Genomic DNA, 12,014 nt, shown 5'->3' with positions numbered 1-12,014 from the left:
TATCGAACTATATCTCCGAGTCTTACGACGAATTCGGGAATATCGTGCTGCAAACAATCTCCCTCCTGTCGAACTTCCTGATTTCAAAAACATTTTCCCTTCGATACCCGAGATGGCAGAACCAGCTCGTGCTCTTAGAGATTACGCCGCTCCATCGCAAGATGAACCGCATTCAAGTATTTCTCTGCCCGCAATCGAAGCAAACAACTTCGAACTCAAACCTTCACTGTTGCAGGCAGTACAACAGAACCAATTCTCTGGAAATCCTACCGAGGATCCAAACCTTCATTTATCCGTATTTGTCCAATACGCTGATACTGTTAAAGCTAATGGTGTCACTTCAGAGGCAATTCGACTTCGTCTTTTTCCTTTCTCATTAAGAGATAGCGCTAGAAGATGGCTTCAGTCTCTCCCTTCCAACTCTGTCACCACGTGGAACGAGTTGAAGAAAGTTTTTCTTGCCCGATATTTTCCGCCAAGCAAAACAGCTATGTTAAGAGCCCAGATAAATGGATTTAAACAGAAAGATAACGAGTCTCTTTTCGAAGCATGGGAAAGATACAAAGACATGATGAGACTTTGCCCACACCATGGTTTAGAAGACTGGTTAGTAATTCACACATTCTATAATGGTCTCTTGTACAACACAAGGTTAACAATAGACGCCGCTGCAGGTGGTGCACTAATGAACAAACCTTATGCTGATGCTTACCAGCTTATCGAAAGCATGGCCCAAAACCACTATCAGTGGGGAACCAAACGAACAATGGTGGAAAAACCTCAAACGAAAACCGGCATGTACGAGATAAGTAACCTTGATCATGTTAATGCAAAAGTGGATGCTCTGGTCCAGAAAATTGAAAGTTTAAATGTATCACCTCCAACCGCCGTGGTTGTTATAACTCAGAATTGCGAGGTCTGCGGAATCCAAGGTCACACTCCTACGGATTGTCAACTCTTAACAGGAATCCAAGCAGAACAAGTAAACTATGCTCAAGGAAGCCCCTATTCGAATACCTATAACTCAAATTGGAAGAACCATCCAAACTTTTCATATAAGAGTAATAATGCTTTATACGCACCTGGACAATCTCCAAATCAAGCCCCAGCTATACCTCCGGGATATCAGAAGCCGAACCCATCTACACATAACAATAACGCCCCTAGGAAATCCAACTTGGAAATCATGATGGAAAAATTTATAGCTTCTCAACAACAAACCAATAAAGATTTCTTAAACCAGAATGTACACACTGGCGAACAACTTAAACAACTAGCAAGCAAAGTAGATGCCCTGGCTACCCATAACAAAATGCTGGAAACACAAATATCACAAGTAGCTCAACAACAAGCGCCTACTGCTGCCCCAACTGGTACATTTCCTGGACAGCCCCAACCTAACCCGAGAAGCCACGCCCATGCAATCATATTAAGAAGTGGAACGGAAGTGGAAGGACCGTCTGATCCAAGGATAGAAAACCAAAACCCTAAAAAATCAACTGAGGAAAGTGAACCTAAGGAAAAGGAAGAGAGTAATAAGGAAACCATAGAAAAGAAGGAACCTTATGTACCTCCACCACCTTATAAACCACCTATCCCTTACCCTCAAAGGCTTGTTAAAACCAAAGATGCGGGCCAATTTAAAAAATTTGTTGACCTCCTTAAACAATTAAACGTCACAATTCCGTTTACAGAAGCTATTACGCAAATGCCCTCATATGCCAAGTTCTTAAAAGAAATTCTTTCTAATAAGAGGAAACTTGAAGATAGCGAAACCGTTACACTCCCTGCCGAATGTAGCGCTATAATCCAGAACATGCCTCCTAAACTCAAGGATCCGGGTAGTTTCTCTATACCCTGTCACATAGGAAAATTTGTCATCGACAAAGCCTTATGCGATTTAGGAGCCGGAATTAGTGTTATGCCTTTATCCATATGCAAGAGACTTGAAATGGGAGAATTAAGACCAACTAAAATGTCTGTGCAACTAGCAGATCGTTCTATTAGATACCCTGTAGGAATTCTTGAAAACGTTCCCGTACGCATAGGTCAATTCTACATCCCAACTGATTTTACAATTATGGACATTAGAGAAGATGATATTACACCCATTATACTGGGAAGACCGTTCTTAGCAACTGCCGGTGCAATCATAGACGTAAAACGAGGACGACTCACCTTCGAAGTAGGAGAAGAGAAAATTGAGTTCATTCTTTCCCAATTTTTGAAAGCACCTGCAATAGAAGATACATGTTACTTCATGGATATCATCGATGAATGCATAAAAGAAACAGAATTAGAAAAGGACAAATCATCCGACTGTCCTGTAGAAGACAAACTTAACCAATGTTTAGCAATAACACCGGACCCTACGCAATGCCTTAAGAAACCAACCTTAGACCTGAAAACACTTCCCAAAAATCTGAGATATGAATTCCTAGACTTAGAACTTGAACGACCTGTGATAGTTAATGCTGACCTAGGAAGACTCGAAACAGAAAAACTCTTACATATCTTAAGAAAATATCCGACCGCACTAGGGTACAACATCACCGATCTTAAAGGAATAAGCCCTTCTATTTGTATGCACCGCATCATGCTAGAAGAAGACTATAAAACTTCTAGAGAACACCAGAGGAGACTAAATCCGATCCTGAGTGAGGTAGTGAAGAAGGAAATAACCAAGTTATTAGAAGCAGGTATTATATATCCTATATCTGATAGTAAATGGGTTAGTCCTGTACACGTAGTACCAAAGAAAGGTGGTATAACAGTCATTGAAAATGAAAAAGGAGAAACTATAACCAAACGAATCGAATCGGGATGGAGAATGTGCATTGACTATAGGAAACTAAACAAAGCAACCCGAAAAGATCACTTCCCTTTACCATTCATTGACCAGATGCTAGAGCGATTGGCAAAACATTCACATTTTTGTTATCTAGACGGTTATTCAGGCTTCTTTCAAATACCCATTCACCCTGATGACCAAGAAAAGACAACATTCACGTGCCCTTTTGGTACCTTCGCTTATAGACGAATGCCGTTTGGCTTGTGTAATGCTCCTGCAACCTTTCAAAGATGCATGATGGTAATTTTCGCCGATTTTCTCGAAAACATCATGGAAGTATTTATGGATGACTTTTCCGTATGCGGACAAAGTTTTGAAGAATGCCTTGAGAACCTAGAAAAAGTTCTAGAGCGATGTGTAAAAGTAAACTTAGTACTTAACTGGGAGAAATGCCACTTTATGGTACAAGAAGGAATTGTTTTAGGACACATTATATCAAATAGAGGAATTGAAGTAGACAAAGCCAAAATAGAGGTAATCGAAAACCTTCAACCCCCTAAAACCGTGAGAGAAGTACGAAGCTTCTTAGGACACGCCGGTTTTTACCGACGATTCATCAAAGACTTCTCTAAAATAACTAAACCTTTAACCGGACTATTGATGAAAGATGCCGAATTCATATTCGACAATAACTGTTTAGAAGCATTTCAAACGCTTAAGCAAGCACTGATCTCAGCACCCATAATGCAGACACCCGACTGGAATGAACCATTCGAAATAATGTGCGATGCCAGCGATTATGCTGTAGGTGCTGTTTTAGGACAACGAAAGGATAAAAAGATTCATGTTATATATTACGCAAGTAGAACTCCAGATGAAGCACAGATGAATTACGCCACAATCGAGAAAGAACTTCTAGCAGTTGTGTTTGCGCTAGATAAATTTCGTTCTTACTTGGTCGGAGCCAAAATAATAGTTTACACTGACCACGCTGCTATCAAATACCTCTTAACAAAAAAGGATGCTAAACCTAGACTCCTAAGATGGATCTTGTTGCTACAAGAGTTCGATTTAGAAATCAAAGACAAGAAAGGAACTGAAAACGTAGTAGCAGACCACCTCTCTAGACTTGAGAACCTTGAACCGGAAAGAACATCAATTAATGATGATTTCTCGTACGATAAACTTATAGCTACTTTGGAAGAGAATAACTCTGACAAGCAAGTAGAAACCACCTTAGCTATATCTGTCACACCATGGTACGCTGATTTCGTCAATTATTTAGCTGCCGGAATAGTTCCACCTACTTTATCCTACCAGCAGAAGAAACGATTCTTCTACGACATAAAACACTATTACTGGGATGATCCCTTACTTTTCAAAAGAGGCCCCGATGGTATTTTCCGTCGATGTATACCCGAAGAAGAGGTAGAAAATATAATCCAACACTGCCACTCCGCTCCTTATGGTGGACACGCAAGTACATCCAAGACCTGCTCTAAAATCCTACAATCCGGTTTTTATTGGCCAAGTATATGGAAGGATGTACATGCGGCTATTAAGGAATGTGACAGATGTCAACGCACAGGAAACATATCTAGACGTGACGAGATGCCACAAAAAGGTATTTTGGAAGTAGAGATTTTCGACGTGTGGGGAATAGACTTCATGGGACCTTTTCCATCCTCTTTCGGTAACAAATACATACTCGTGGCGATAGACTACGTTTCAAAATGGATCGAAGCTATAGCTTCCCCAACAAATGACACCCGAGTAGTAACTAGACTCTTTAAGAATATAATATTTCCGAGGTTTGGTGTCCCGAGAATAGTAGTCAGTGATGGTGGATCACACTTTATATCCAAGGTACTCGAAAAACTATTGCTTAAGTATGGCGTAAGGCATAGAGTAGCGACACCTTACCACCCTCAGACCAGTGGACAAGTGGAAGTGTCCAATAGAGAGATTAAACAAATATTAGAGAAAACAGTCGCCACTTCAAGGAAAGATTGGTCATTAAAATTACCAGAAGCTTTATAGGCGTATCGAACTGCTTATAAAACCCCCATAGGGACGACCCCATTTAAGCTCATTTATGGAAAATCCTGTCACCTCCCGGTAGAGTTAGAACATAAAGCCTATTGGGCTATTAGAAATCTGAATCTAAACTATAAGGCCGCCGGCGAAAAGAGAATCCTTGACATAAACGAATTAGAGGAACTCAGAAGAGACGCCTATGAAAATGCCAGAATCTACAAAGAAAGAACAAAACAATGGCATGACAAGCGCATATCAAGGAAAATCTTTAAACAAGGCGATACCGTCCTTTTATTTAACTCTAGGTTAAAGTTATTTCCGGGAAAACTACGATCCAGATGGTCAGGTCCTTTTCATATCACTAACATCTTTCCCAGTGGAGCGGTAGAAATTAAAGGAAAATCCACAGAACCGTTCACCGTAAACGGGCAACGTCTAAAACACTATCACTATGCGGAAACCAACGAAGATTCGCAAATCCTACACTTAGACGAAATGCCTCCAGAAATTATAGATTGTAACTGATTGTTTTTATGTCGAGCTTGCGACATTAAACAAAGCGCTTAGTGGGAGACAACCCACAAATATTTTATTATTTCCTTATTCTATTATTATTTTTTATTTCTTCCTTAATTATTCTTTTAATTTCTGTTTGGTATTCATTCTTAATTTATATTAATTTATTAAAAACTTTTCTTTTCTTTCGGCATTTGGCCAAATCCTGACTAAAACTCATGTTTTCTTTTCTCTAGCTAACACTAACCAGATGGGACAAATTGACCGTATGGGTATCAAATTCAGAGGAATGGCTCACAAACTAAAATTTGAAGAACTAGCCACTAGAGAGATGCTACCTAGTTTATATGCTGATGACTGGGCTATGACCGCCCTTGGACTAAGAGAAAGTGTCATGTATTTGCTGAATCAGATAGGATGGGAAACATCTCCTATCCTACGACATTTCGTCACCTACTGGAGACTAACACTAGAATTCCTTAGCTCCCTAATCTATCTACCCAGCCATGGGAAAGGAATTAGCAGAGGTTTTATCCAGTTCAGAATGTTCAACATGGAGTACCAATTTAATATTAGAGACTTTACTAACCTTTTGGGTTTCCCTACCTCCCTTGATACATTCACAGTAAGCCAGGAAGAACTTTTTGAATATAGAGAACTTGACCACTTTTGGGGTAGTTTGACTGGAAATGATGAGCCCGAGGAACATGAGTTTCTCTCTGGAAACATACATAACCGGCTTTCCGCTATTTCCATAGGATCCTGACCCACACCTTATTTGGAGAGAAGCCAAACATCATTTCAGTTTCACGTGATGAACTCTTCATCATATTCTGTGCTTCCCAGAACCGTCCAGTAAACGGTGCCACTTTTATGCTAGCAAATTTAGACCACCTTATCCAAGATGAGCGAGCACCTATTAGAATAGGCGGTTTGATAACTATGATAGGTAATGCTATTGGATTACGTCAGCCTATGCTTGACTTAAGCCCTTTTTGTGGCATTACCATTATGAGCATACCCTTCCTCTTCAACACCTTGTTTATAGCAAACCTAGGATCTGACGAGTTCGAGCTTATAATTAATAACCAGGTTCTTTGCCTATTCACCTTACCCAGTCCCAGGACTAATGTTCATAACCGCAGTAACTGGCTCTACAATCTGAACGAAACCCCCACTCCTGCTGGATCCACTGAATCCATCCAGGACTATGAGATTTGTGATGACCAGATCCCTTATGCCGAATCTGACCCTCAGACACCATCTGGCTATTATGATATTGACCCTCCTCCTCAGCCTGTTCAGACCGAAGAATCAGCAATATCCGACCTCCGACATCATATGCCCGAAACTGATTATAACACCGCCATTGAAGCTTTGATGTCAGAACAAGACGCCCTCAGAGAAGAATTTACTGAAATGAGACACGAAGTTCTAGGATACATGAGCAGTATGACAAATCAGTTTCACGAGTTGCTATACCGTGTTAACTCTTTTGCTCCTCCGGCCAGAGATCGTGCAGATGGATAGAATTTATTTTCTTTAGTTATTTAGTTTTAAGTTAGATTATTCATTATTGTTATTTCAATTCATGTTCGCATTTATTTCTCTTTCGCATTTTTTTTTGTTTTCCTTTCCAATGTTACATTATGATTATTTTATTGAAGCTATTTATTTAATTTTATTATGCAATATCTATCATGCTCTCTACTGTTGCTGCCCCCATGATTTACCAAAGAAAAATATATTTATGTACTGTTATGCAAAGTAGAATAGCATGCAAAAGAAATTAAATAGCAAACTAAAATAATCTAAAGCAAAACATAATAATAAAAATAAATATATTACACAAAGTCACTCTGAAGGACGTTAGCTGAAACCATGCCAAATAGACAGTGTGACGAGCGTCACACATTCTGTCACGGACGTCACGCTAAGTACCTGTGACGCCCGTCATGCACCTGTAACGAGCGTAACGCCCTTCAGACTAGGTGAACGTTAAGGAGTCGTTGGAGACGAACGTTACACCCTTTCAACTTTTTACCTTCCCCATTTATTCACATTTACCCACAATTATTCACTTTTCAACCACCCATTTTTCCAACTTCCAACATTTTTTTTCCTAAAAATACCCACCAAATCTTCCTTCATTCACCACAAACCACTTTCTTCTATCACACACTTTTCTTTTCTTTCAAATTTACCTCTTTCAGTTCATCCATCATTATGGCGGGTAACCAGAATTTCGGAAATATCATCTTCCGAACCGAAGATGAAAATTATCAAAGGGAGCAATACGAGCGTTTCCAACAGCGAGGCGTCGTCTCCACCAGGTATCCTGATTTTACTTGTTTACAATAATTAGGATTACTCTAAGGTATCGAATGGATGCTCCGTCAAGCCGACTTGACCTTTCTGTGCACGCATAATCAACCCACTTACCCCTCCCTAACCTTAGAATTCTTAAGTTCATACGCATACACCACTCCCGTCGGTGAAGACGAATTCTTAACCGGTACCGCAACCTTCCGTATGTTCAACACCGAGTACTCCTTAACCCAAAACCAGTTGAGTACCATGCTACAATTCTCCACAGAAGGCCAAGTCTACCCCAGAATCCCTCCCGACCTAAACTGGAACACAGTTGCCGTTTTCACCCTTTTTAAGAAAATATCCGGTCTAGATGCCTACAACTGGGAAAAGCTTCTCCTTTCCCACATACATAACCCAACCATCTGATATTTTATCCGCATCTTACAGAACACAGTTTTTGGTAGACCAAACAACAGCAAGGTCAACGCAAAGGAACTCTTCTTCCTCGAATGCGTCTTCGAACCGCAGGCTAAGGTAAACGCCGCCTCTTTCCTATTTCATCATATCCGCACCTTATGTGCTAGAGGCCGTCAACCCTTTGTAATTGGCGGATTAATCACCACCATAGCACTAGGCTTAAACTTAGGGGACCGACTCCAAACCTTAGAATCTTTACCTCCCCTATTTATGGACATCAGCTACTGTCGATCCAGCCGCCTGATTAAGAACAGAGTCGGCGGAGGATATTATCTTATGGTGAACAACCAGGCTATTCCAAGTGTTGTTCTCCCCAACATTTCCCTAACAGATGTCACCAATCCCAACCGCCACCTCTATGATCTAAATGCTCCCGAAGCCACCGAGCCTTCACAAGCAAACCCGCCCGAAGACGAGTTTGAAGAAATGGAGCAAGGTGATCATGCTCCTGCACAACAATCAGTCCCGCTCAACCCTTCCGATAATGCAACTGGCCCATCCTCACAACGTCGTCGACGAAGAAGGCCTGCAACCAATGACGATATCATGGATGCTATTGATGGTATGCAAGCACAGAATCTCGAAATGATGCAAATGATGCGCCAAATGCAACAACAGCAGGCAGAGAGGAATAACATAACCGATCAGCGGTTCACTGAGTTGTTTAGCAGGTTCGACAACTTAGACTTACGTCAGAGATCACCAGGCCCAAGAACCAGAGGCGGAAGGCAGCCTTAATTACAGTTTCTTTTCCCTTTCCCTATTGTATTTCATTTCCTTAAAACATTGGGGACAATGTTTAATTTAAGTGTGGGGGGGAAAACCTTGTTCTTTCTATTTCCATTTTTTTTCAAGTATGTACCTTTCCTTTCATTGTTATTTCCCCTTTAATTATTGTTTAAAAAATAATAATAATAATAATAATAATATATATAAATCTAGATTTATTTTAAGTTAAGTCCCGAGTGTGAACAATTTCTATTATCTATTCCCTCAAATTTTCTTGAGCCATAACAAAGATTTAACACACTCAGTAAGTATAAAGGTCGCTCATTTTATCGAACTTGAGACGAATTAAGACAAAAACTACTACCGCCAAACACTCCAAACAAACCTCAACATGTTAGATCAGGATAAGTACCTATTATACCAATCCCTTGAACTTTTAGTTTTATAGTAACCCCAAGTAGTTTATACGAGAAGTCAGCACCATCTTAATAGCAAACTACGTGGAGAGCCGATGAATATAAGTGAATGATTCCCATAGTAACATAAAAAAATATATATATATCAGGAAATGCACTAATTAAGTTAGGTGATCCTTACCAGATCATTTAATCTAAAGGTTACAGATCATACAAAAGCATAAGATGAAAGATCCATTATGAGTTGGTTCAGCAGGTATCTGGTACTGAACTTGGTAGGGCGGACTACGGTCCGATCCCCCGCAATTTGCAATGGACTGAATAACGAAGTTATCCGACTTTTGTACCAGAACTTCAAGCTAAAAAGGGAATCAGAATCACTAACCGATTACTCCACTATGTGCGCGAAAAGATAAAGGGCTTAATGTGATTTCGCTAGAATGAAAACGGGTGAAATAAGAGTAAAGGAACTAGGATAGCTATCATAGTGTACTTGAACTGATTTGCATAAGGCATGGTTATCTAGGTTGTGACGGTGGTTGTTGATGTCAAGATTAAACTCAAGTTACCTCTAAACAAAATCCACTTGCAACCTAATACGAATTGACGTGTGTTTTGAAATTTCATCTGGCTAAAACCCTTAACGAGTTCTATACTGTATTTTGCTTGAGGACAAGCAAAGATCTAAGTATGGGGGAGTTTGATAACATGAAATTATATCATATTTTAGGACTTAATTCAATTAAATTATAATATTATTTATTTCAATTTACTTCATTTTATTAGATATTACGCGGTATTTCCTTTCTATTTGTCTCAGGTGATCTATTTGAAGCAAAAGTAAAAAAGGAAGAAAAGGAGGTGCAAAAAGAAGTGAAAAGAAGCAAATATCAAAGCCCAACCCAAAGCACAAGAACACAGGCGTTGTGCCTGTGACGAACGTCACAGAGGCTGTGACGGGCGTCACGCCTTGCTCCTGTGACGAACGTCACACCATCCCCCTACATTTTTGCCTTCAGAGACGTTGAGTCCTATATGCACGTTGAATCCTATTTCCACGCCTATACCTCCGTTACGTGAAGACTTTTGACGCGGACTGCTTTTTGGAAACCGTTACAGGAAGTGCTACAAGTATAAATACCAGCTTTGCAAACCTAAAGGAGTTCCACGCTTTTTCCAGATTTTGTTTTACCATTTTCCATTTTTTTCTTCTTCTTTCAGCAGCTTAGGCATTATTTCTTTACAGTATTATTCTTGCAATTTTTATTATTTTCTTTTGCAACTCTATTTCTTCTTCAGCATTTAATTAATTTTCACATAATAGTTTCTACACTGGAAACTATTGTGTACCTTTTCACCGGATCTAACCTTACGTTAGAATCTAGTTTTTTTTTATTCCTTCGTTTTAATTTGTTGGTTAATTGAAGAATTCAAGAACAAATCCTACCGGCTTGTGGTGGAGTGTTCAAGACTACTGTTTAAATTATTCAAGTTCCTTTAATTATTGTTTAATGCTTTGTTTTATTATTTATTTATATTATTTGCTTGAGATGAGCCTGTTTATGCATGATAATTATTTAAGTTTGTTTAGCATGTCTAGCTAATTTACTTAGATATCGGTATGTAAAGTAAGCGGATTAAGGAATCAAAACTAAGTCGGTTAAATTAAGTTTAAAATTAAAATCACTCTTTTTACGGTCTCAATTTACAGGCTTAACAACAAGGTTTTTGTACGAAAGTAAAAGACATAAAGAAGTTAAAATCAATAGAGCGAGAGTTTGAGGTTTTAACTGGACAGTGTAAATTGGACATTAATTCTAGATCAGGGCGAAAGCAATTTTTAGAGTTAATTAAATTCTAATCTTTTTCAAAAAGTATTTTTAAAGATTGAATGTGAGGACGAGAGTTAAGCATTTGAATTTAATTATATAACCTAAATCAACAGAGCGAGAGTTTGAGATAAGGGTGTTTAAACGATTAGTGTTTTCTTAAAAAGAGTTTCTACGGACTTTATTGCTTTCAAAATATGGTTTTTGACTTAATTATAAGTGACAGCTACGTTAACATAAAATCATGGTTTATTCAACAGAGCGAGAGTTTGAGATAGAACTTTTAATCAATAAAGTCAATTGAAATGATTTATTTTAAAACCAAGAAAACCAACAAAGAATTGATTCCCTAATTACGACGAACTGCATACCGATATCCGCTTATTAATATTTAATCTAGATCTTAGTTTAGTTTTTAGCTTTTCCCCAAACAATCAAACATAATCCACCTTAGCTTTACGAAGTAACCTTAGATAACGGTATATCGATTCATAAGTCCTTGTGGGATCGATATCTTTTAAAACTACGCGATAGAACTGTGCACTTGCAGTTTGTACCCAATTCGACTCATAAAGTCGAGCGATCAGCAATTCTTGTCCAAAATGGATGAACTTAGACTTTTTGGAAAGGTTAGGTCAAGAGGAATAACTTTAATGTTCAACATTTTTCCATTTAGAGCTTGTATCATGATGAATTTTGAGGTGGAAGTTTGGAAATTTCAACATGTTGAATTTTTTTCTAAGTGTCAAGCCATATATCTCAATATTCCACCTTGCTTAACTTTTTATGTGAGCTTCAAATGAGAAACGTGTCTTCATCAAAGTTGTAGCTCTTTAAAAGAACTTTAAAATTTCACCAATTTAATGTCATTTGGATTTGAAGTGATAGAGTTATGCATTTTTTAAG

General features: G+C 38.8%; 1 non-coding gene across 1 annotated transcript; it reads right to left on the bottom strand.

Moving 5' to 3' along the window:
• Window positions 1-490: 490 nt before the first annotated feature.
• On the bottom strand, window positions 491-597 carry LOC127088390 (small nucleolar RNA R71). Its single transcript, XR_007790228.1, has one exon. It is a non-coding gene; the product is annotated as a small nucleolar RNA R71 (small nucleolar RNA).
• Window positions 598-12,014: the final 11,417 nt, after the last annotated feature.

Source organism: Lathyrus oleraceus, chromosome 5 (assembly GCF_024323335.1).
Source record: "Lathyrus oleraceus cultivar Zhongwan6 chromosome 5, CAAS_Psat_ZW6_1.0, whole genome shotgun sequence".
Taxonomy (NCBI): domain Eukaryota; kingdom Viridiplantae; phylum Streptophyta; class Magnoliopsida; order Fabales; family Fabaceae; genus Lathyrus; species Lathyrus oleraceus.
Note: the sequence above shows the minus strand (reverse complement) of the source record. Positions and strands in the feature narration are given on the sequence as shown.